This window comes from Bombus pascuorum, chromosome 10 (assembly GCF_905332965.1).
Source record: "Bombus pascuorum chromosome 10, iyBomPasc1.1, whole genome shotgun sequence".
NCBI classification, from domain to species: Eukaryota; Metazoa; Arthropoda; class Insecta; order Hymenoptera; family Apidae; genus Bombus; species Bombus pascuorum.
The window spans coordinates 7,759,863-7,787,461 of NC_083497.1; the positions used below are offsets into that span (position 1 = coordinate 7,759,863).

Below are 27,599 nucleotides of genomic sequence, written 5' to 3' on the forward strand. Positions count from 1 at the left end.
AAAAACAAATTCGTTAATGATATTTTTTTTCAAAAAAAGAAGATATATATCACCCTTAAGGTTGAAGTTTTTTTTTCTTTCGGTGTCTTCCGATGGACGAAGTTCATCTTTGTCGTACGTCCCGCAGTTTTTGTTCGTGGAACCAGGAATTCTCTGTGAGAACCCCGCATGCCAAGGCGTCGCACATTGCGGCCAACTCACAATGTGAAATGAAAAACTATACATACCGCCGTAACCCTGATGGATCCACTTAATCGCACTTGCTCCCTGCCTACCGACCTTCGTTCCTTAGTAGGTTGCCAGGAATGAACCGGAGAAACGACTATGTTACGAACAATCAGCTTGTTGCGATTTGCGACATGAAAAACTTTGAAAAGTAGGAACTTTCTCTCCGAACGAAGTAGTCCAGAAGATACAAAAGATGTTACAAAATATTTAATTTATAATTAACCACAAGAATTTTCTAAATAATCTAACAGCAAAGAAGATCAAGAGTTTTCCTTAATAAAACTCTTAATCTTTAAATTCAATTTTCTCATTCCTCATATAAAAGTGACTTAAAAAATTTACAGCGAAAGTTCTCTGAAAGATAACGTGAAGCAAAATTTGGTAAAGAATGATATGGCTAAGAGCGATGGAATGTTCCTCAATAGAAAACGAAGAATAAATAGCGTGCTCCATTTTAGATATAGAATGACAGTCCGAAAAGTCGGCGCCGTATGGATTACAGCGTAATCGCTGGTGGTAGCTTGTCACGATAGCAAACTATTCTGTCTCTCAGATAAAAGTTGTACTTTGATACGCGTTCGACTGCAATTTGTTTCCGTTGAATCATTTTTATGTCATTTGATACAAATAGGGATTTTTTGTAATACTCTTTTTATGGTCATTTGTATTTTACAGTAGCTCTTTTTTTATATTTTTGTAAAAGTTAATGTGTTAGAGTCCTATTTTAATTTTCATGCAGTACGACCAGACACATTATCGTACTTGCGATAAGATAAAGAACGCGCGGAAGCACCACGATCTTACTATTCCCTTGCTGGTCGAGAAAAAGTCTGGAAACCGGTATGAAATAAAATGTATTCTGGTCAGAGCTTTCTTTTTTCTCCGTGTTAACTAACTGTAGGAAGATCAACAACGATACTATTGCGGCTTTCAGAATACCACACAATTTTACGTAACTGGGACGAAAAGTGAAAAATCGTCACTCGCGTCCAATGATCTTGATAATGTCAATGTCTTCTCGTAGACACTCCATTACCATATTAAATGATATCATTACACACCACGAGCACGTAAAACCACTAACATTTGCATTTATTCAAACAAAAATTTGTTACTTCTGTTATCTCTTGAATTTTTGTATGTTAAGTCATCTCTAATCTATTCCGTTAGTTTGTGACGATTCGATATAGTATTCGTTTTAGTGTTAATGGAATACATCGTTAGATACTTCGAAACAAATTACTATACTCTATTACGTACATTTACGAGATAATGGAATAATTTTGCTTTTTCTTAGAACACTAATTCTAATTACGATACTCATATCTTCTTTTGTACTACATGTTCGTTTTACATAAATTTTCCACGATATCCTTCGTGTAAACTGTCGGTTATAAATATTAGAACATCTACACAATATATAGAGAAATTAGCAAATATTACTGAAAAATAATTCATTCTTTTTTCCAATGTTCCAAGTTCGGATCAAATAGGATAATTAAATGACTTGCAATTTGTCAAATTTATCTTTATTTATCGATCAAATTAATCAAATTTCATTTGTCGAATTTATTTAAACCTGTTCCTACTATGCAGAAGAGTTTGTTAATATTAATAACTTGCAATTTGTCATATGTAAAATTTCACTAAAAATATTAAATATTTGCTCGTACAAGAGTCGAATTAAAAACCGCAAGATTCACGTAAACGAAATTCGATGCTGCAGAATCTGGATCATCTCAATAATCGTTGATCATCCTACCGCTATACGCACCAAATCACGTTCCATGTACCTTCTCGTTCCGCCTCTGGATGCCGGACTTGTCCCGCGTTCTCGGACCTCGCAACATCCGGCGCGACGGCCCGTAGTTCCGGCTTTCTTGTCTACGTGTATCTTTTATTTGAACCGGTCTTGATAAAACGTACTACCCGTTGTTCCATCAGAATGTTCGGCTTTTATCTGTCGATCGATCGACCTTCACTCTTGTGACGATTTACTCTTACAACTTCTGTCTGCATAATTTTGCTACGTTACAATGGCTCTCGTCGTGAAATCAATATGCTAGAAGAGATTTCATAATAGCTTTTTTTTGATTGCGGAAGGTCAATGGAGATGCTTAACCCTTTCATTCTTACAGGTGGCTATAATTTCCATTGTAACATTATATCCATTATGAGTTTTGACATTTCAAGAATGGTTGTACGCATACGTTCACCTTTCGCTATTGAATTTTTATTAGGTTTCAGTGTGAAATATTACTTACGATCAGACACATTAATCATCTCATTAATTTGCCGCAATTTCATTTTTATTCAGTTGTATTAAAACTATAGTTCAGTACAGTTGATTAAAAAAATGGAAATGTAGCAAGGTTTCCTTATAAAGAAGTAAAATTTGTACAACCTTTGGTATATAAAGTAGGATCATGAACATTCATTACAAGATATTTATAATTTTATTAAAATCATAAATTTATAATTTAGTTTAGTTTCTTGGAACTACAAAACTGTAGTATTATTGTATAATAATATAATATAATAGTGGGGCAGTAGTAGTATATCAAGGATGTCAATCATTGTCCCAATCTTCTGAAATTAGATTTCTATTCACTTCAATCCAACGCAGAGTTTCGAAAATATAAAAATATTTTTTCACACCATTCAGTATAAATTAATCTCACTTTCATCATTAGAACAGAAATTAGTTGTCTTACTGAATTTTTTAGCACTTCTCTACGCGTAACAGCATTGTCTCCGAAACAATATTAGAATAGTCCTTGCGCAACCAGATTTCCAAGCGGCGTACAATAAGAAAAGAACAAGTTTGTGAACGAACCAGGAAAGTCCGTGCTCCAAGTCGTGGTATTTTCGCTTCCTGCTCCGATTCCGTCATCGACGGCCCACGAAACCTGAGGGCACAATTGTAATAAATTATTGGCTGCATTAATTATCATGCATCGGTGCACCCGCATGACGGCGACACGGTAAACCAGAATTTCAAAAGGGAATCTCTTTGTATTTTTTAGCTTGAAGAACTTTTTTCTTTTTCATGGAGCCTGTAGAAAGAATCAGAATACCCCATAATCAGGATACAAACGATCCAGGGTTTCTTGACCGGTTTCAAGGATGCTTCTCCTATAAAACGTACCACATAATCGTCAGAGTTATGTCTGCTATGGAGGCATCTCTTTTATATATCCGCTACGGGCAGAACGTGGCTCGAATTCACACGATTAGGCTACGAAACTGGAGTTATAGTATACTCAGTATACTAAGAGGGGTTGCACCACGTTCTACGGTATCCGTTGATTTATTATCATGCTAATGACTTTATGGAACGCTGCCTGTTATGTAACAGTATTAAGTGGCGCTTTCCAACGACGGGGGAATGCCATTACGTCACGGTGTAGCGCGAAGGAAACCGTAATTGGTGCACCGATAGATTCTTATTAGGCATTATTCTACAATAAATAGAAGATTTTATCTTTATCGATCAACCTTTTAGATGTAATTTTGGAAGCATTCGGCAGATATTTAGAGGGTTATTTAAAGAACGCACGAGCTACGAGAACATTCTGTTCTTCTTCTGTCCCTTCGCTGATAATTATAGGTTATTATCCGCTTCTGTTCTCTCGCAAGAGGAACGACTCGCGAGATGAACTCTTCTTCTTGGAGCGCATCGGGGACATGAGATTTTTAAGCGAGTGCTGCCTCTTAAGTAAACACGCGTGGACCTAACAAAAACATCGTTGACATGTGTGACGTGAAAAATATCGAGGCTAACATCTCTTCCAGTGTTTTATGACTGGATTAAAACTCACTTACGCCAGTTTTTACCTCTGTCAGATATCTATTTGGTCGTTTTGCTTATTTTCATAGCGAGTTCTTTTAAGGAACCAGATGTATACTCGCGAGATTCGGCAAAACTGTGGATCCTACATCATTGACAGAACAAATCCAGAGATAATTTGGAACAGGAAAAGGTTTGAGCGATTAGATACCGGAATTCTTGTGTAATGCGGTTCATTTTTTCCCATACACGCGTTTTCTTATGATAAAGTTCAGTTCTCATTCGCAGTTAGCAAGTAAGAAAGAGCAAGACTTCCGTCATCTTACAATAAATACCGAGAATCGGTGATTCGGCTTCCGTTGTGATAACAAGTTAGCGGCTATCGATCATCGAATATAAATAACACCGTTTCTCTTTCCATTTATCTGCAGTTTCAGACTCCCGGTGTTGCCCTTATCTGTGCCGTTCACCCGTTTTTCCCAGAACCGCTCGTGTATCGGCAGAAAGAAAAAAATCTGAAGATTGGCGCCAGAAGAATTACATGGCTGGTCTTTAAGAAGCTCGTGGTTCGTTCTAATTTGAACGCGTATCCTAGGATTTTAGAAATACCGTATTTCTTGAATATTTTATCATCATCGCCTAATATAGTCGAAGAAAAACAAATAGAAAATCCAGTTAGAAGATTCATAAACAAAGAAAGGTTCTAAAATTATAATTCAAGTGATATTATTAACAAAGTCATTTCTTATTTCGATAAAGAACTGATCTTAGGGGTGAAAATGTCATTTTAAAGAAATCATACAGTGTACCTACTGAAAAGAAGTTAAATTCAAAGTTTTGTAGTTTTTCGTGTTCTACAATAGGGTTGTTTAGAATTTTCCAAAGATACTATCTTTCTCAAATCTTCAAGAGCGTATCTTTTTACATCAACGACCCTTAGTTTATTGAAATTGCATTGCGAACGAAGAAGAAATTATTTTCATTACCGATCTGATATTAATTACAGTAGCATTGAAAGGAACTCTCGTGTGCGAAAAGTCCCTGTAAGGACCATCGTGGGCGAACATTTGGCATTCAGATCACGGAAACATTGGTTTATTGGCGTAAACCGATCCGGTCGTTACATCGTTCTCGGCGATTAATCGTCACGGTTGATTCTGTCTTTTTAGCTCTTTTCAATGCCAGAGTGCGAATTCGGAATTGAAACCGTGTCCGTTATTATCTCCGTGCATAGTCACATCCGCGATTTAACGTTTCAGCCGATCGTCCAGCCGGAATTCGTTGCTTAACGTGAGCGACAATCGTCGATTACGTAACTTCGTGTGACGCACGTACACGTTTCAAGTACGTTTCTCGACAATTTTCACGGGGCGGATTCTTCGCACGAACGATGACGAGAATGATTAAAGGATAGTGGAGACGATGTGACGTCGGGTCTTTACGACCTCGTAGCAGTGATGCTGTACTACATATTTGATAGTATTGTATCTCCAAATGTGGGACTTGTACATCACTATGTAATAATATGTATATAATAGAGTTCTATTTATTTATTTTAAGAGGAAAAGAGTTCATATAACAAGTTGTTTTGAAATACAAATTCATAGGTTTCGAGAAATTTTATATTAAAACTACATATACTGAAGCCTCTGGTAATAATATCATGGAAACTTCCTGAGTACAAAAGGTTAACATCTATGAGAATTGAAAAGATAAAAATGATTTCACTATATTTTATTGTGTCATTTAAATATAAAATTAGAAATTCACAGCTCGCCTTCGCTATCTGTAACTTTTCATTCATATAATATGAATTTGCATAGAAAACGATTCTATTGACACCATGTAAAGTTTCGTGCAATACATCGCGTTTTACTGTAAATCTATCACATCGTACAAGCTCATCGTTTTAAAGACCTAGTGACATTGCATCGCTCGTTTGTCGCAGACTAAATTGTCACAGGGCTATCGATCGTTACGCGAACAAGGAACTTTGATTACGAGCACAAAGCCGGCGCGACGTACGGCTTGATCAAGGCTCGTAGCCCATTCATGAGCATCGTCGTACGAATTCTTTAAGCATGAATGTTGTCTGGGATTGGTCACAAGCTACCGGTGAAAGCACTCGCAGCTGGCTACTCACACACGTGGCCGCGAACGAGTACGCGAAACTACCTACTCTCGAGTAATACTAAGAGTCGTAGTGTGGCCTGTGACGCATGACGGGCAATTAGAGTACCATTTTTCATGTTTATTGCATCGTATCGAGCTTAATCATCATATTACTCCGTAGCATATTAGACTCTATGAAACGAAATATTCTCTTTAATTTCACAGAAAATCAAATGGGAAATAGGAATTGTATAAGAAGTATTTTGTAACTTGTTAAATGCTCTAAATAGAAACATTAGCGTATCACGTCCCACTTTCCTCGAAAGTGAAAAAATAAACCGTTTTCTACGATTTCTTGCGAAATAGCTACAGTATGCATAAGGTATTACCCGGATAAGTGTTACTATATAGCGGATCCTGGGATTTGCTTACAACTACGCACTGTTCACACCGTGAGCACGTGCTAACTAGCTGATAGTTGGCTTGTCGTATACTCTCATCGTTGCAAAGGCGCCAAAAGGTCTTGTGTCACCAGGAATTCGCCGTATTATATGGGAGACAATCGTGTCGACGTGTAGGTCGTGTGCTGCATTCTACGAATTCACTTATACGGTGTCCTTGATTCTTTCAGCCTGGTGATAGGTACGGGTATCACACATCTTGTTCGTCTATTAAGTTACAACATGAAATTTTCGATTTTCTATGGTTCATACTTTATTGAATCTTGGAAGAGGTAGAGAACAAGTATATACTCGTCGAACATTTGAATCTGTTATTAAATCACAATATATGAAGTTTCCATTTCTTACGAGACACGTCTACTTCATCAATCCTTTAAATATGAGTACATTTTCATAAATTATTTCCTTCAGACGCGAAAAAATGACAAAGCTAATGAGTTAATCAATACGCGAACCCCGCATCTCAAATTTGATTAAAATCGTCTATTGTCCATAGCCATATAAGTAAATCCATAACGTAAGAGTTAAATCTTTGAAAAGATCCTTATATAATATGTATTATATCAAAGAATTATCTGAAAGTTAGATGCTATGTAAAATAATTTAAAAAGATGAACATTTTTGTCAAGAGAAAATGTTTCGGAAGTTGCTATGATAAAATTGTATATCTCGCCTTTCTGGTTTCCTGATATTCTTTTTGCCAACATTATATAAACATCTCGATCCTAGTGCCACTAGGAATTTCTCATTTTATAATTCCCATGAGATACTTTCGAATTTTCTTATGCAATATAGACTATGCGAATTGAATTCTCGTGTACCCTTATTGAAAATCTTTTCTTTGATCTGTCATCGATCGACATCTGGCTGAATTGAAAGCGACAATTGCGGTTCGAGCCTTCAGTGCAGATGGTCGCGCTTCGCGTTTCTACAAACGCCGAACACAATCATGATTGCGACACTTAACATTCTTCTCGGTTTCGCTATCCACGGCCTTTCTTTATGGGGCTCGAATAATGATACCTTCGGTGGCTGGCACAATGCTGGCAGTGAAGGAAAAAGGTGGGATCACGTAGAAGTCTCCGGTCAAACTTACACGTGCACCAGCGTGAAAAATATTTATATTTTCGTGTTACTCTTTGAATTCCCTCTTTTCATGATGCCTGTGACTTAGGAGAGTTTATTTGGACTTATAACAGGGACATTTAGACTTAATATGTGAGCAATAGACATTTCCATTAGTGGTGGGCGTTACAGTTCTAATTTCAAAGTGATTCGAGAATTTTTAACACAATGAAAATTGGAATCATTCGAATCGATGGTTTTACAGCGAGAAATATTAACAAATAAAAATATAATATTATGTAACATAATAAATATAATATAATGTGGCTTCCACCGTTCAAACTGTGGAAAATCTAGATAAATCTTGAATTCTAAATCTTTAGAATCAATTAAATAATGACGCCAATCGCGAAACTTCATGGTGTACTCATGGTGTACATGGCTGACTCAGATCATCCCAATATCAGATCATAAAAGTAACAAGGTAAATTATTTCTTCTCGTGGAGAAAGGTACGAAAAGATTCAATGGAGACGTAAAGATCGATAAAAGCGGTCATTCGTGGTTACTATACTCCATCGATATACAATTTGGCATTACTAACATACAATGGTCGTCTTTCAGTAGGACGACCAAGGGATCCGCCACACATTTTTCTTACGATATCTCGAACGAAACGATTTTTCCTAAAAAGGAATGAATTCATATGAAATAATTACTAATACGGTTTCTAATTATTCCTATGAGTCAGTATCAGAGCAAGCAATAGTCATACATACGTCTAGAGCCTAGAATATACTATGGAACCTGTTTGCCACTTTTATTTTTCCGGTGCTAGACGCGCGATAAAAATTTCGACGCAGGGAGTTTCGTGTTACTCGCTCGACCGCAAGAATTAATCATCTCGTCTTCCCGTACGACGTATATACAATTCTTCTTTTCGTCGCCGCTACCCGATGCACACGCTCTTGTTAGCTTCTTCTCGGTACGTTTCGAGTTCGCTGAAACCCGTGTACACAAGAGAGGAACCACAAGAGTATACGATTCCTCGAATCAATGGATAATTCGGTGGTGTTACGTGCACGTAATTTCAGTAAGCTTCCATCGCAACCTCACGAACACGCCTTTCACTCTTTCGATATTACGACTCGCGATAATCGTATCTATCAACGGGCCTTCTATTTGCGTAGACTTTTCTATCTTGTCATTCAAGTTCCCCCTCGGCAGACGTTCCTATTAATTGCGATTCATACTCTGGCGATGCTCGATCGGTCAATAAATTTTCATTAATTATCAGAGGTCAGAGCGCGCAATAATGCCAGAGCTCTCGATGATCGGTTCTCGTTCGATGATATTCGCGGTAGTGTAACCACCGGCACAGATCTTCCTTCATCATTGGGAAATAGTAATGGGATGAGGCTGGAGATCGCGACTCGAGTCGACCATCTGGCACACAGTGCTCCCATTCACTCTTTCTTTCGTGAATCTCCTCCCTCGTGCTCCTCCCTGTTGTCGTAACGTGTTCCTCTATCCCGCTCTTTATCCCTTTTAACCGCCTTTGTGCTCTGTTCATAGAAGTCCCCCGTTTTATATCTTCGTGTGATATCAACCGGAGCCTCATGAACGTTTGCCTGATAATCGCGTGTTTGCCTTATGGCGCGCCACATCACTGAATTGTTGCTGCAAGAGCAAAGTCCCGCCTCGTTTTCGTGAAGCAGTTTAGGATTTGTAGTTTAGCGAAGATAAGATTCAAAGGACGTTTACTTTCATTCTAAATTACATCCATTCATTCTATTATGAAATTTTAATCACTAAATGTAACGTATGGATATAGGAAGTACCAGGTACTTACGTCCGGACTGCGGATGTTTATGGATGGTGTGCAAAGACCGAAAAATAATGGCTCATAGGAAATTATTATGAAACAACGTAAATTCACGTGACCTGTTTTTCAACCTTTAAGAACACTTTCCATTGACTAAATGTACTTTCGACAGACTCCTGCGTCATCCTATCTTCATGCTACTAACCCAAATTTTAACTTAAGTCCCAAAGTAGCACTCTCTTATAATCTTCCTTGGTAAAATATTAACTTAGTCCGATACTTGGTCCAATCATTGTCCAAAGTTTGTTTCAATGCAAGTTTCACGCGTTTATATGTAAACTATGAATTTGTATGCATTTACGAGAAATTTAAACTAAAAATATACTGAATACGCATAGTATACATGAATGTACAAAGTCCTTGTTAAATTATAATATTTAGAGAGTAAAATAAATCTTAGTTTAACTTCTGTTTCCTTAATTGTATTTAGAAAAATCTGAATTTCCATAAACATTCAATTGCATCCATTGCAATCCAATTCTATGCGACATACGAGGAAAATCCTGATTCTACCGGATGACTGGATCAAGGCAATAGCTTTTTGCAAACACAATGAGTCTCATCTGCGATTGCAGTATAATTAATCTATTACAAAACGTGCCAATCGCTGATGTACAAATGTGAACCATTGTAATAAAGGGATGAGAGTGGCGGGAACCGCATCAATGAGTCGGATAGGATGCGAGTCATCGATACAGACTGCTGTATACTCGAAAGCTAACCGGATGGGAAGCGTGCAAGGGTTCGAAACAGCCGGAAGTGTGGACACGATGATGATATTCGTGGTCCTGAGCCGGACGGAAGAGGAACACTTTCTCTGTAATTCTCTGTATTTTTTGATACTATTGAAAACAGGAAAACCTTTCATTTTCGAATGTATTATATTCGAAGCGATCAAAAATTTAATACAACGCATTCGCTGTTATTGATGCATATGGCGCTTCTGTTGAATTATTTAAGTCATACTGCGGATACAACTGTTGCATTTTAATTTCTATGCGTTTCGACAGACAGACGACTACTATAGTAATAGTAATTGCAACAAATATTATTTCTTATAACAAAGATATTTTTAGTAGTAGAAAACGTGATTCAAGGCTGACTAGTATTTTAAAATAACGTCGTACGTACTAATGTTGATAAAATATGTGTAATTAGTTACTGTATAAAACTTCCTACGATTTATATGCGATTAAACTTTCTTTAAGAAAGCATATGCTTTGATATACAAGAGTAGACATTGATTCCACACTCCGCACGCAACGAGTGGATTAAGGTACAACTCACACGATGGTCGATCGGTCAGCACACAGGATCGTTAACGTGAGCTCGCGCGCGCACGCTCGTTGAAACGCGTAAACGGTTGAGATACACACTGTAGTAGCGTACGTGTTACGATGTATTATGAGTTAAACAACGTAATGATAGGCACGGCGCCAGTAACTCGGCGTATCTCTTGCGTGCCATGTATGCAACGGGTGTCTTAAAAACACTGCCGATTCTCTGATATCGGTGATCGTTTAAAGTGTCTTCCCCTACATATCTGTTCCCATATCGTCTGCATGCATCATTACTCGAACGTTTATAAATACCCTTACCGGGATTTTATGTGTTAGCGATAGATGAAGTTCAAAGTTTTCCATTGTTCCTTAGAACAGTTTAAAACGTGATAAAATTAATTAAAGCGATCAACTGTGTATTTGAACACGTCCGTGTCAACGATCGTTGGGATGCAAACGTACATACGAATGAGTGGTACCGATATGGGACAGTGGCTATTATCAATCACGGTTTAACAATGATAAACGATAGCCATCGTATATACGAGACAATTTCCCACAAATCCATGGTGAGAGCTTCTTATCGTCGTTCACGTTTGTTACCATGATTTCTAGCTTCCCCACGGTTCTTCTGACGAAAGAGTTAAAGCACGAACACGAAACTTCCGGTGCAATGAACCCCGTTAAAGTAACGCGCGACTTGTTACGACACCAATATTAGTTTTACGACTAGCTTCTGGAAATAGATCGATGAAACCATACGTCATTGAAAAGCTGTTCGACAGCCTATATATACTAGACACGCGACTGTTGAAGGAGTGCAGAATGCACCTGCAACCCCCAGCGAGGGTAAATAGGGTTCGTGGAGACGTGACTGGTCGTGGCAATATCTCTCTTCTCTTTTCTTTGTCAGTGCAGACCTGCTGGATGAATAATAATTATTCTATTTTTAGAGGAAGACTGTAGTAAAGAATAACACCTTTTCTCCAGCTCAGTAGTGAATTATTTTTAGCGGATTAAGGAATATTTTATCTCTAGAGAATAGCAATTGCGTAAAATAGAATTTCTTGTAGTTCATTGACAATTACTAATTATAATGCAATTATAATGTAGAATAAAAACTTTTAGGTGTAACATTAATCACTAATTTAATAATCTAAATCTTTTTAACTGATTACAAAATTCTATTTCCGGGAGATGACAAGGGTGAAGAGCATAATTTTTTCAAATTCAATAACAATCACTGATTCAACGATATAAATTTAACTACTCAGGAAAGATAGAACAAAGTTTGTGATATTGATTAATCAGGAATAAATTTATATTTAGAATTACGAGATCAGGAAAATCCAAAGTGATAAAAGGACACACATTCCAGTTGTTTTTCGGTCTTGATATAGTATACGACTTATTGACACTTGGTCAAGTGAAGTCAAGAGGACGGGTTAACTGAAGACGAGCGTCACCACTATGCAGGCCGTTTACTTTCGGCTTATAAGCAATAATCTCGTTCATCATTAATGATCCTCCGTAAAAACGAAAAGATTTATCAACATAAAATTATTTTCGATCGATCTTGATTCCTAAAGCACCTGTGCGCAACGATTAATCGGAGGAGAACGGAATTATGGAATTTTAAGTGGCTAAGTTCGAGACTTCGTGCATTCATTTCGCAGTGACTGCCTCGCTTCTGCATTATTCATGAAAAAGAACCACCTCCGTTCCAGATAACCCTCTGTTGTCGACCTTATCGCCTTATGGTTGCCGCAATACCAGTCAGGTGTGTGCATTGTGCACCGACCGAACAGAAGGGCAACTTTACAGGCCTAGGTTAGGAAAATGCAAGGACAGAGAAAGCCGTATGATTATATACATAGATAACGACGTAGACATTTCAGTTTTTGCCCTTTCGTGACTTCATTGTACTTGGATATCGCGAAAAAATTATACGTCATGTGTAACTACGAAATAATTGCTGAATAGACAATTTATTCGTCTGACGATTTTCTTTGACCAACGTGTAATATGGAGATGTGGACATTATTCCCGTATGCATATTTTTAGACAAGGCAGTTTTCAGTGTAATCTTGAATTTCTGAAGTCAATTATTTTCTTAACTTGGTCTAGGAAATTTAAACTTCAGTTTTCAAGACCTAACATTTTTTAAGTTCCCACCTAAAATACAATTTTTAATTTAATCTGAATATTTACAAGGCCATGTATTCTCTTAACCCTCTCATATAAACGGACTTTTTAATCTGATCTTGAACTTTCAAGGCCAAATAATTGAAGTTTTCCAGAAGAATATTTGGAATTGAAATATCATTTCATTATCTGTGTTTTCTTTCTTGTTCAACAAATCTTCAAGTTGAACAGCATTTCTTATAAATAAAATATCTTTTAAAGTAAACGAATAAAAATGTAGGAATTAAATAATTGAACGGTACTTGACAGTTAATGAATGGAAAGCTAACTGAAAATGAGCGATGTTACGCGATTCTCTATGAGATTAGAATCGTACATACCTCGAGTTAGCGTAGAATTGTATTGTCACCCTTCCACGGTCCACTAACCGGATGTAAGCGTTCCGTGTGTACTGGTTGTGCCGCTAATAATCGCGCGCGTGTTGGTGGTAACGGGGGACTTAAAGTTGGTCGAGTTGTTCTCGTTTAAAACAATCAGCAGCAGAGGAAGGACCAATTATACGAACCTGCGACCGTCTGTCACCGACCTCCTGTTCTCTTAATATCGTAGATCAGAGCGCACTAGTAAATATAAACAAGCCGTAGGAGGAGAAGAAGAAGAAGACGAAGAAGAAGAAGAAGAAGGTAGGAGGAAAAGAAGAAACTAATGGAACCGTCCATCAATCACACATAGAGAACTCTCGGACAAACCTCCCTGAATAAAACTAATTCGACATGAGAAATCTTCAACAACGACGACCCAACGATTTATTTAAAACCTTGACAAGTTTCTCAGAATCAGTCACATACATCTATTACATAGATCCTGTAGTAAAGAAGGCACCAGTTAAATAATCATACCGTAGAAATGGGCATAACTCCTTCTAAATAAGCAAGTATTAGTTCGACGAACGATCGTCACGAAGTGGTACAATCTGTCATTAGCGTAGAAGTAAAAGTTAATAAGAAAGTTGGATACAGTATTGCGTGTGCAATTAGTCACCATTAAAGACAGGCGAGTATCAGTGTTGCGTATTCGCGAGCAAAGGTAGACAGACAGTTGTCATCTTATTGGAGTAATTACACGTGATGGCGCACACGGGATTAGAACGTAAATTACTCGAACTCGATGGTTGTTGACGTTGTACATTTCCTTCGTCCGTCTCAAAAGAGAGTCGAACAGCCATGCTGACTTCCGAGCTGGATTTACAGTTTAATTTATCCGGCCATTAAGCATCGCGACCCACAAAGTTGCCGGTGAGTCGCGATTGTCGTTCTTTAATTTGGCCTTCGGAGTGGGAACGGAAAAGGAGAATGAAAACAGCGTGTGGAAAGCAACGGGCCAGACCAGTTTTCACCGTGTCGATGCGCGTGAAAATCTGATATGACACAGAAGAGGTTTCCATCTTAATTGCGGTGAAGTTTCTTTTCTCTCGCTGAGAATTTCGCGAGTGACAACTAGATTCTTTCTTTTTTTTTCTTTCCTTGGCGCGCACGTTTTAATTGGGCGCATCAAGTGGCTTATTTTTCGAAGAGCTACAGCTTCAGACGTTCTCTCTTCAAAGTAGAAGCACGCGTCTTCTCTCGAGACTATAGCCACCGCCGACAGGAGACGAGTATTTTGCTCGCAGCAGCCTACTCCATATAAAAAAATAAAAGAGCAGAGGTCGAACAGCCGTCTACCGACACTCCACTCCAAGTGGACGTACTCCGGGACACCCTATGTAAACAGCTGTGCTGATTTCCTGACCAGTGGCCATTAAAATATCGATTTCGATGCGTGATTCGTGATGCAGAAGCACTGGAGAATCTTGTAACAGTGCTCTACAGGTGAAGCTATCTGGTGAAATAATCAGGTTCAACAATATCGATGATTTCTCCGGTTCACTATCTATGCTAATACTAGGTAGCTATATTATATAGCCGCGTCCCCGTGTAGTTTGTTGCGTAACGTGTTTATTGGATCCATCTCATTATCTTCATTGTGGAGTTACTGAACCAAAAAATTGCCGCAGAGGAACTGAAGAGAAAGACGATTTAATTAAGCGAGGCGCTCGAGCATTTACGCATTCAATTCTGTAATTCAACCGGTATTTATCATAAAGAAGATATATAGAACAAAACTTGTGCATTTGAAGTCTCATTCAGATTTAAAAATTCGATAGAGTTTCCATTCCGGTTAAAAAATTTGCAAAATCAAGTATGTACACATATGTATTTAGACGCTGTTTTCTCAATAAGAAATTCCTGAACAATACAAATATTATTATTCTGCATTTTTAACTTACTTTTGCATATAGATAATTTTATGCCAATTGTCCACTCGTATCTAATAGAAAATTAAACAATTTCGAATATACTCTACAAGCATTCAAAGTCGATTTTCTAAAAAGCGAAGCCATCAACGAAGCATTTTTCTTACTTTTCATTTCCGTCTTCTATTTAATCACAGGATCTCTCTAATCTCACTCGTAATACGATTTTATGAATATGTTGTACATTGTACATGCTACATAATTTCTATGAACAACCGTTCTCGGTCAATGGCCCGTCCATAAAGAAAAAGTAGAGCCCGTAGTGGATGCGTTAACTCTTGAACCTCTCGCCGTGTCCACCAGCCGAGGAATCATTATCAACGAGCATGCACGCTCGACCATGCACCGATGCGTCCCGTGCAGTTTTGCTTTCATCTCGTGCCAAGAAGCCCGCAAAGACGGTACCATATGGCTCACAGAGAGAAGTTACTATCGATAGGATGTACCACAGGAAGGAAACGTTCCAGCATGACCGTATTATGTTCCTGGGCATACCAAGAACATATTGCGAGAGGAAGACGATGGGCGAGAGGGCGTGCGTGCACGTGAAAGCGGGCACGCGATGCGACGATGAGGGCACGTGCCCCATATTCTTCGAGGAGCCTCCTCCGCGTCGCTTCTTTTGTGAAAGCGCCGGAAACGGGTGTCAATTGTCAGCCACTTGGACGTCGACGGACGTGCACCACCGGTTGTCCTTCACCGGTTGAATTTGAGAACGTCACCGTCTGTGTGGCCCTTTGCAAATAATTACACCCATTGCCTTAAGATCGTGTCACGGACAAAGATATTCTTTCTTCGTTACGTATTTTGTACGAAAAAAGTTTTGAGTTAGGTGTTGGGTGGTTATATTAGCTCTTAATTAGTAGGTATCATTGGATTATAGGTAATCACGAAAGTTTAAGTCAGATTTGTGAAGTATGTTAGTTATTCTGTACTATTGACGTTCTATTTATATCATGTATCTTGCGTAGTAAATACTAATGATCTTTATCAGATAAATTGTAAAATATAAATTAAAACGTGGTATCCTAAAATCGAGTGACCGGATTATAAATTATCAATGATTCAACGGTACCATTTAAGAGTGTACGTATGTAATGAAATTGAGAAATTACGAAAAAGTGGAGTTGATCAATTCCAAAGAGGCTGAAATAAATTTCATCCGTCGACTTAAATTGGATAATTAAGAAATCCTCCGACACTGATGCTAATAACAATTTCAACTTCTTATATATCATTTCTATATCACTTTTATATATCATAAACGAGCATAATCTCCGGTTGCATTCGAAAGTACCCATTTTCATGTTGACGATAGCAATCTCGCATAATCGGCTCACGTGCTTGTTAATCAACTGAAATCAGCGGCAACGAGGGATCTCTCCCGCGCCGTTTGAAATTCGAGTCTCGTTCTGTTGGACGCGTGTTTTCGAGTCTCGAGCCGCGTAATTTCACTTATCCCTCGGACACTTACTCTTAATACGTTTCGATGAAACATACGGTCGTCGATCCGCGATAAGGATAGTTGGCGTGCCATGGAACGTCCAGCAAACGGTTCATCGACGCGTAAGCCAGCATGGAATACACTTTCTGCGGTCGCGTTTAGCTGCAACGATGCTCGCTTGTGCCGTTCTTAATGAAATCGCTCGATTACATCGTTAGCGGCTCGTCTAAGCTCTCGTTTTATACCTAATAATCGCCCGTGACGAGACGTTAATTATCGTCTCCATGTGTTGCACGGATCGAGAGGCGCAATTACAAACTAGACCCTGCATCGGGATACGTGCATCAACCTGGAAAATATGTTGCTTCGCAAAAACAGTTGATTGACAACGCGATTACGCACTGTGTGAGCTATTTTGTAAGTCATCTCTGTTATTTCATCGTTGCTTGCATTCTTCCATAGATTGAACTTCACCTTGTCTTCCTCTCGATAATTTGTTACACTTTGAGAAGAACGGTGGAAATTGTTTTCAGAAGGATTTCCCGTTACCAGGTTTATTTATATCTATTTCTTCTTTATCGTCATACATTTCGAGACTTTTGGATTTTTTTTAAATTCTTGGAGGTCTGACTTTTGGAAATAATAAGACTCTGCAGGATCTATAAAGAATCTCTCGTGGTCTTATCATTGATTGTTCGCTGTCTTCTGGAGATTGAACTTCGTCTTGCCTTTCTTTCGATAATTTGCTGCAGTTTGTAATAAGCGGCGAGGATCGTGTTTTTATGAGGATTTCCCGTTACCAAATCTATTTACGCTTATTCCCTCTCTGTTATTACTCTCTGGAGACTTTTGCTGTTCATAGAAAATTATTATATATGGGATTTTTTGATTGCTGAGAAAATTCCTATAGGTCTCATTTGACAAAGACTAAAATATAATAGGATTCTATAGGATTTATGAAGATTCTGCTGTATGTTAGAAACGCAAGGGCCACTGAACCTTCGGCGGAAAGTTGCGGAACATACGATGCAGCACGTCATAGTTGCGACGTCGCGACGATAGTACGAAATGCTTGCCTCCTTTAATGCAAGTGACAGTGATTGACCCTCGAGAGGAATTCTTGACCTCGCCACGCGAGCTTCAGACGTTTGAGATTGACCCCATTGCGTTCTATCTGACGACGTTGCTTTTTCCGGGCAAAAAGATCTCTGCGAACCTATTCCTGGTTCTACGAGCATTCCAAATTGTATTCCAAGGAGTATTCTTAATCGTGTGTTCACTGGATGCATAAGACGATGAACATTACCTCGCCAGCTACTTCACACTCGCTGTTTCGTTTCAGATCCACGATAAGTCCTCATTGTTCGCTGCATAAATCGTTTGCAGTGCATAAACAGGATATGCAAAAGTAGTTGGTAACGTGATTACGAAATAATATCCGTTTTTCGCTTTATTCCAGTATCTATTCTAGAATTCATTTAAAATAATATTCATCACGATGATTCAGTATCTCCGTTGTATGTACATTATGAATCGCTCTCAGACGATTTTTTCTATCTGAATGACTCAACAGCCAGTTTCTGTTATTTGTTCGTATTAGAGATATTAAGAGAAGTACGTATAAAAGTTGACGAAAGAAATTAAAACGAGAAGTGTATGAAAGAGTATATACATATACTGTCACTTATAAATATAGGAATTTTATAAGAATACACTAATTAATGGTAATTTAATAATTAGAAGCAGTATGTATTACTTTTTTATAGAGTTGGAGAGCTAGAGATTAAAATGACTTATTAAACAACTTGGCAATAGTATATATTTCTTTTTGTACGGTTATTTTGACATTATTCGCTGATTTTAGATACCTACCAGCTGCTTGAAATAATGATAAGTTCTAGCCTTTTATGTCAGTTTACAAGAATTTTCTTTATATGTCTTACAATTTAGAAATTGCGTAGTCTGAAGACAAAGAGATTTTTAAACTACAGTACAGTTTCACAATGTTTGACAATTACTCCGCTACTTCTAATCATTAATAATAGACTGCACACATTTACGCAAAATCGTGTGTCTGTTAATACAATTTAAAAAATGCTACCTAAGTAGGAGATTGTTTTACCCACGAGTAGTATACTTTCGATATTTTATATATTATGTGTATTCTTTGTATTTTTCCACCATGAAATTTCACATAAATGCATAAAAATCCAGAGTCTATTAATAATTATATGCTGGTATTTCCATTAATTATTAAATGCAGCAGAAAAATGGCACAAAAGTAAAATTTTCAACAGAATATACAATCGAGCACTCTCTCTCCGGGTTTCTAGGTCCCACGTGTATACCTCACTGCTCCTTTCGGGATCGTCTCGAGTGATCCAGGTTGATCTCGTCTCTGGATTCGATGAGAAATCGCGGGCTTCTCGTTTCCTGCGGATTCTTACTTTCGCGCTGCCACTTTCCCGCCGCTGAACAATGCGCTACGAAAGCCTGGGAAGTCTAATTGTTGCCGAATGAAGCACACTTCGCACGCTCGATGGAAATTCGTATCCATTGGAGGCAGTTGAAGCCAGCGAGGAGAATTGCCACTATTCGTGGTTTCTTTTGTTGGTCGAATCGTCGCACGACCCGGTTTACATAACTTCGCTCGATGTGTAACGGGAAAAAAATCACGGATTGGGTAATACAGCTTCCTTCGTTCACCTATCTCGTTTGCAGGAAATCGTTATCGAAATCTCCTTGATGTTCTGTTAATTAACTTCGTTAATCAATCCTCTAGTCTCTGATTCAGATTGGGTTCAATGATTTCTCACTTACGTATGATTGAAATTCTAATTGTTTAAATGTTTCCTGATTATCATTTGACTAGTGAACTGAAAGATTGACACCAGAAGGTAATAAAATAACGAGAAACGATATTGTAATAATTTTTTGTTGACAATAATTGTGAATCCTCTGATAGCAAAAGCGTCAGTTTTTGTTTGCACATTGGTCTTTCATTTATATGTGATTTATTCTGCAGATGCTTAAATTTTTAATTGAATTTAGTAACTAGTTATATTGGAGAATTAATAAGTGGCAAGTTGTAGATTACAGATTTCTGTTGCAGTATATACTATACTATTATACTTCTTATGATTTTACTAGTTTAGTTGTAATTCCAGACATTTGCTTCAGCAATATTCCTTGGTTTGAAACTAAACTTGTTACGCAAAGGAATTCGTTAGCACTTTTAACTTGTGATTTCTAAAATTTCATTAGTATTAATTCAAAAATCTTTTAAATGTTACTAATAACGTTAATCCAATTATGTATGAAGACCCTAATTATTGGATTGAAAGGTCGATACGAGTAAGTAACGATAAGGCATAATGTGGCTAACTTTTTACTGATAACTATTATGAAAATGAATGACCAGTGCTAAGGTATCTACTAATCATATGGTTTCTGTTTGAGTTTTCTGTTAATTCTGTTAGAATTAAACTTACTGATTTCCCATTTACCATGTGGTTTATTCTTTGGTCACTCAAATGTTCTCTGATTTTGACCTGGCTCGCGACTCGAAAAATCGATACGAGCAATTAATAACGGGGAACACGATATTGAAGGTGATCAATTTTTCGCTGACAGCGGTTACGTACGTTGACGACATCGGTAGGAAAGGTATCTGTCTTCTTTATATACGATCATGTAACAGGTCGTATTGTACCTGGTCAGCGAACCTTTTGTCGTTTATGAAACGTGGCAGCAACAGGATCGCTGTTATTTTTATTACAACTGTACGATATTTGTCTCTATTAGGTATCCTTGTCACAATCTACCTTCAACTCACAGGGAACAAGATCTCTGTAGCAATATCAACTGCACGAGTTCCAATGAAATCACTTTCTATCGAGAATCTTGCTTCTGACCCAATGAAATTGCTTCGAACGAAGCTGCGCGACCTTGATTTCCTTAGAAGGAGAGGCAACCGTGCAGAACAATTGTTTCACAGCTTGGAGGAGCGAAAAGATGAGGTGGAGGACACGAATTACTGCCATTCAGGGTCGAGTTTTTGTTCTAAGCGTCGCCAGATCCTCCTCCTTCGTTTTTCTCTCTTTCTTTTCTTTGGCCGGAAATCAGAGAGTGGGGACACGTGCTCGAACAGCAACAGCACCTGAACACCCTGTAGAGAGGAACATGGCAGCTGAGAATCGAAAAGCACGTGCCAGCAAGGAAAGGGGTAAAGACGGACCGTCGTTCAGGATTCAATGGACTTCTGGAATAAGGAATTTATTATGAGAGGTCCTACCTGGGACTGGCTGATACTGCCACCATTCAAACCGAGGTCATGCACCACGTGTACGTGAGCTCGCATGAAAATTAATGAACAGACGTCGAACTACGTCGTGACGAAACCAAGGGGAGAATTCAGGAGTCTCTGTGCGAATTGTTAGCGTATTGTCTTCGCCATATCTCGCGTTTCCTTGTGCCATCTGTTGTATACTGTGTACATACATGAACGAAAACCTTAATCGATATTTTAGTTTGAGCTTCATTCTCCGATTATCGTACTTTCTAATAATAATTATACATAATTCTAATAATTTTTAGTAATTCTAAATAATTATAATATTGCTCGGTAATTCCCAATAATTTTTAATAATCCTTAATTTTCAACCTCCGATTGTCTTATCTTCTAACAATAATGCTTCATCATTCTAAATAATTCTAATAGTTTTCAAAAATTCTGGTAGTAATACATGGTTTGTAGGTATCAGTTGCTGTCCCAAAAATTTTTTGGAGTAAAAAGATCTGCGAAAAAATAGACGGGAGGCGTAATAATGTGTATTATTCTAATAAAACTGACGCAAAGGCGTGACGTCAAATAAGTAAACAGATTAGAGAGGGTGTCAGAAAATGAATATCGCTACTAGTTGTGTGGTTCCATTGGCGTGGGACACTCGACACGAAGAAATTCTACACGATCTTCGAGCCAACACCACACTATTTTGTTCGCGCTCTAATTATAAAGCGCACCACTTCTCATAATCCCTTGCCATTTCCGGATTCCGAAAGATCAGCCGCTCAGCTCTCTTTGACCTGAATGGGGCCAGATTGCGAAAGGAGAAGTCTCACTTTTCCAGAGAAATTTCCATGCTTGAGAAACGCGATCTCTCGTTCGTTCTCCCTAATTTCAACTTCTTAGTTTCGTTCACCAATATATTACCAAGTGTCAGCCTCTATTAAAGCTCACACGCGTAATCTCGTAGAAAATATAATTTTAGGTTTTAGCTATGTTAATTATGTAAGCACAGGAATCTGTTAGCTGATTAGAAAAGCAGCAAGGCCGTTCAATAGCATTTCCGTTGAAAGGTGTCGTTTACCTTGCTTAGAAACGGGGATACGTGATATAACGGGTGTCATGCTCGCGAGAGTGGGTTTGCTGTTCTACTTCAGCCATTGATAACGATAAATTCGCGATACCGTGTCTATTTTTAGTACATTGACGAATCAGCCACTTTTATCTACGCAGAAATTTGCCATGGAAATTTACGGGTGACTGCTCTACTAAAAAAAGATCAAAGTCAAAGAGAGACTTAGATTGACTTTCATTTTCTGGCGATTGAAATTTGAGTTTGCTGGTTGAAAACTCATAAGTGTACCGAAAGTGCATTCTTCGAAGCACGACGGAGGTTTATGAAGGGCTTGATGAATTCCTGTTAAGGAAAGACCCTTCATTATAACGCACCCTGTAAGCAGATGGTGTATCCATTCCATTCTGGTGCTCTTCCTCAATTTCTCTTCCCCCGAAATTTTTTATGTTTCACGCTCGATACGCCAGATTACTCGCTGGATTTTCATTTAGCGCGGGGTGGACTTCCTCTTCGTCGAATTCCTGCCTGTTAACTTCCCCATTAGGACGATTCGTTTACATGAAGCATGTTTTTTTGGCTTCCCGGAGGGAAACTGTTAATTCTTCCAGCTTCACTGTCTCCTTTTATTCTTCGTTATTCGATTACTGAGTAAATTTAATTATGCAAAAGACTCGAATCTAACAGCTACAGTTACTTGAATCGAACAATTCAAATTTTTGCTCATTTTGGTACTTTGATCATTTATCACTCGAATACTACGAACTTTCATTATTATTTAGCATTTCAGAAATCTAGAAATTCAGAGGGTGCATAAATGTATGACGAGAAATGTACAGGATTTACACTTACTTGTTTGTACACTATACTTTCATGTTTTTTCACAACCTACTTTTTAACTCGCATAACTAACATCGATCCATGAGCACTTTTTTTCCTTTTCTAATACAAAGAATTATCTTACAATTATATCCATTGTAATAAGACATTTTAAGGTTTCCATTCACGATCATATCTCTATCTCATCATAACCCTAAAAGCAAAAATAAATTATTCTACCGCTTGTAAAACGTTCCATCCTACTCTGTGTGTAATTTATATTCTTTTTTATTAAAAAAAGTCATTCTTTATTCCTTTTTTTTAGTACTTAATATTTTGCTCACCATTTCAATAGCTCGATCAAAACTTCAACCAGATTATTATTCATATCACTTACGTTGGAAGTGGTTCCATACATATGTAGATAGGGATTGTTCTAACGACAGGATACTTTTAACGCACTCGAACTCCTAAGCAGGAATATCCTGACGTGTATTTCGGTTCGAACAACCGGCTGGAAGTTATTGATGTTTCAGTGACAGGGTGGCTTCTTTTTTGAACTAGTTCCTGACGAGCGACAGACCCTCCCTTTGACACTTGTATGCGGTCGTTTACACGCTTTTTCTTATCTTCCATATTATTTTCTCTTTCATTAGCCGCCGCCAACGAAGAAAACACACGCTCTGACGATCGAATGCAGTTCCTCTTTAGACTACGGCCGTCATTGGTAACTTGGATTCGATAGGAACGCGCTACTTCACTCGCTTCGTTATATAAACACGACCGATAACATGATCGACTTGTTGTGCGACAAAAATGTTTCATTAGAGCTGCCTGTTTTATCTTATAAACATGAAAACCACAAAGTGTGAATTATTCATTCGTATCATTTACAATCTATTAACTGCCAACTGTTTTTTAACAAATTTTTAACCTTATGTAGGTTTAAGGTCATTGTTAATGAATAGGCGAAAAATATTCATGTAAAAAATTTCATTATTTGAAGGTTACTATCGATAGTAGAAAATTGCTAGAAATTTATTCCTGTGATCTTCATATGACGACCGTGACAGCTAATATCTTTAAAAACTACTCGATGATTCGCTGACTCATATAGTAGTAATAAAAATCATAATGATAATAGTACAGGAAACTTGGTATTCCTGTTGAGTGCGTAAATTAATTCTATGTCTTTATAAACACGATTAAAGTTTTATTATCGAGCACTAAATATTAAAAACGATCAAATCGTAAGTCTTGTCAAGATATATAAACGCATCTGTCATATCTTCAAAACATGAGGAAATAAATTTACAACATGAGGAAATCTGAATGTAAAACAGAAACTTAACTCGAATTAAATTCCACGTTCAACGATACATCTTGTACAGAGAACAGAACGTTATAATGATCCAAATGGAGAAAAGTAGAAAGTTCTGAGAAGGCAGCTTCTGAAAATGGAATTTGGAGTCGTCGAACAAGAAGCGACCTTCGTGACCACGTTCAAGGAGCAGAAAAAGTCGACTGAGGATCGATACTTCGGTGCTCGAGCACCCGCGGATTCCGCGTAAACCGCATAAACGTTCGCGCGTAAGCGTATTGGAATTTCTGCGATGAATCAGAAATCTCGCAACGTGACTACGTCGCGACAGTCTTTTCTTTCCTCTTTTCCTCTGCAGAAATTACATATACGGTAGCACGGAGAAGACGTTAGAAATTCTAACAGTCCACAAGCGTTTTCTAACGCGACGCTGTGTTTACAAGAACGGCGTATATATATTACTGCTTTGTTAGGGCTCGTTAGAACGGAACACGCCAACTCTCTATCGATTCCCGGTCGTCGTAAAACACCACCGAGAATTCCACGATGGAGGCGTGCTAGGACCCCGCTGTTTGTTTAGTTGGAACGCAAATACGACCACGAACCTGGCGTTACGTTCTCTACAAACGATTTGAAATATCGGAAGTATCGAAAATATTCCGTTCCTCAGATAAGAACCATTTTTCAGGCTGAATTTAGCATGCAGAATATTTCATGTTACAATTTCACAAAACCGACTGGTATTTTCGTAATTTCATTGGTATATTTATTACAGTATTAAAGTAGATTATATTAGTCTTCAAACAGTTCTAGTTTCTTGCGAAATTTTATGCATATATATGTATCTTCAAAAGATACGATGAATATTATTATGAATATTTCTGTGAATTAAACTCACTGACCACATGTGTCATTTTTCTCGGAAGAATATATAATTATCATGTTCCTGGCTTTAATATATTCATCCTTGAAGATTTTAGCACAAGTATAGATACTTGCATCGATTTTTACCTCCCTTTAGAATTTTCCTTGCAATTAATTTACACAATTATCCTTTTACTGTCAACTTGCTTTAGACTGTTTGTCCTCTTTAATATCATACAGTACAATCAATCAACTAACGAAGATGAAATTATATAGACAATAAGACTAAATATATGAATCATATTTACACAAGGTAATTACGCTTTATTGTACAAATATGTACACCAATTATCTAGGATCTAGAATTATCCAGGAATACGGACCAGCCATTCGATGTTTGAACAAGCGTGTAGTAATTGACACGGGACACCCCTAAATTTGTCCAAACACGTTCACATATAATGCCCATTCAATTTATCCAAGGAATCGAATAGCCAAACAAGCCATAGACATAAAAGGGTCATATCGCGTTACAAAACGATACGCGGTGAAAGGATAATCTCCGCATTCTCTTCGAAACGTGCTCGTCGAATATAGTCGTAGCTTAGCGAAAATCTGAACGAGTTCAATCGAGGTATCACGAACGTCATACTCCGTTAGTTCCATGATTTCGCTGGGTATATTCGGAGAAAATCATTGTGCGCTGACACGTAGCCTGTGATTCGAGCGCTGGCAAGTTTTGTACCGCGCGCGATTCGCCGCATTTGGCGCAGATCGTTACTGTTGGAAATAAAGCGTGGCTTGCGGTCATAAAATCTGCCTACACGTGTTTTCCAAACGCTGAGTGGTACTTGCAAATGTGCGGGCCAAGTCTTCGGCTAGTAACATCTGGCTTATTGACAGATTGGAGTTCGAACGTTTATAATTAGCTACTTGCTTCGACCGTGGCTCGTATTAATGAGCTTAATCCGTCGAACTTAATAAGCGATAAATGTATGCATTTGACGTTGGCAAAATTAATTCTGATTTTTGTGATCTTTTTTACTAAAATATCAGCGGAATATGTTTCTAATGTTAACCTTCGGTCAGAGGCTAGACCATTATCAACAACGTCGATTGCTTTATTTCACAGCGATAAAGCGAAGAGTCAAGTGAAAAGGCTTTTTATCCGCACGTGATAATTAAATTTACTTAAGAAATAAAATTGTTAATATAGTTTGATAAAATAATAATACTTGAATGTAAGATAGAAAGCGATAATAAACGTGAGATATCTGCATGAGTCAAGATTGCAGCCTTTGCTGTTTGCAGGTTTGATAATTGATAGAAACAGGAACAACATTTTTTTAGCCCTGAAATATTTAGTTATTCTATAATGAAAGTTATATACTGTTTTGTTGGAATACAACGATATTTCACGCATAGGCATAAGTACCCTTACACAGACACCCACACAGGCATTTGAACAGGATACTTACACAGGTCATACTCATTACTGTAAAGAGAGTGTGGTTCAAAAGTATTTAAGGGATCATGGGTTACTACTTAAGTCTAGTCTGAAAGTAACTGGCCAACAATCAACAATTCCTGCACACGTTGTTAATTATATCACTGGCTTGTATACATTAGGTTCTGTAGTTCTGTTTAATAAACATCACTGAATATTATTCCAACATAAGCATTGTGTCTTCCACAGATTATTAATCTTAACTTCAAGATTAATTTCTAACATGTTTGAACATTGCTTATTTTTATAAAATTTAATTTTATCTTACGAATTTCAGTCATGGACATCTTGATTCTGTCCATGTGGGGCCAACATCAATTTCCACACCCCATGTATTTAATATTATAGGCTACCGCTGTGTAAACGGGGCTTAATCCTGACATACGAATACACACAAGTATGACTTTTAACCATCTGCGAACGGGGTGATCTGGTGTCTGGTTTATTTTCGGTGCACACATCCCCTCGTAGCTGGCGTATCTGAAGGGTTGATAGCGTTTTATGTAGCACGCGTGGCCAACGTCTGTCTCCGAGTTAATTATGGACTAATTGTCAAGGTTCTTGTCTCGTGCATCGAGGCTTTACCATTTTTTTCATAGTTCCTCCTGCGACAACAGGACGTCGTCTTCCTCTACGCTTTTTCTTTCTGTAATGCAGGCTCTTTCTAAGGAACCACGTATTCTTTCTTAGAACAACCCTCTCTCTAAATTTTAAGCTAGTGACTATTAAGAGACTTTTAGAATAATATTTCAATTCAATCAAAACATTGCGCAAAAAGGTAGCTTCTAGATATGTGAGACATTCAGACAGGATACTAACCCTAGAGAAAGAAAGAAGAGAAGAAAATAAGGATGAGAATGAAAGGGAAGAGAAGAAAGAGATTATCATGATATTAGAAATTGCAATAGGAATAGTTTACCTTTGCTTCCGTGGATTCCAAGGATCAAACAAAAATGAATATTCATCCTA

At 37.9% G+C, this 27,599-nt stretch overlaps 1 protein-coding gene and 1 long non-coding RNA gene across 3 annotated transcripts in view; one reads left to right on the plus strand and one right to left on the minus strand.

Annotated features, from left to right (window-relative positions):
- LOC132911335 (uncharacterized) overlaps nt 1-27,599 on the plus strand; it is a 50,983-nt gene that overhangs the window by 17,855 nt on the left and 5,529 nt on the right. The gene's annotated exons all lie outside the window — the stretch shown is intronic.
- On the minus strand, nt 20,449-24,851 carry LOC132911351 (uncharacterized). Its single transcript, XR_009658980.1, has 2 exons — nt 23,336-24,851; nt 20,449-23,152 (listed from the first exon to the last, which is right to left on the minus strand). It is a non-coding gene; the product is annotated as an uncharacterized LOC132911351 (long non-coding RNA).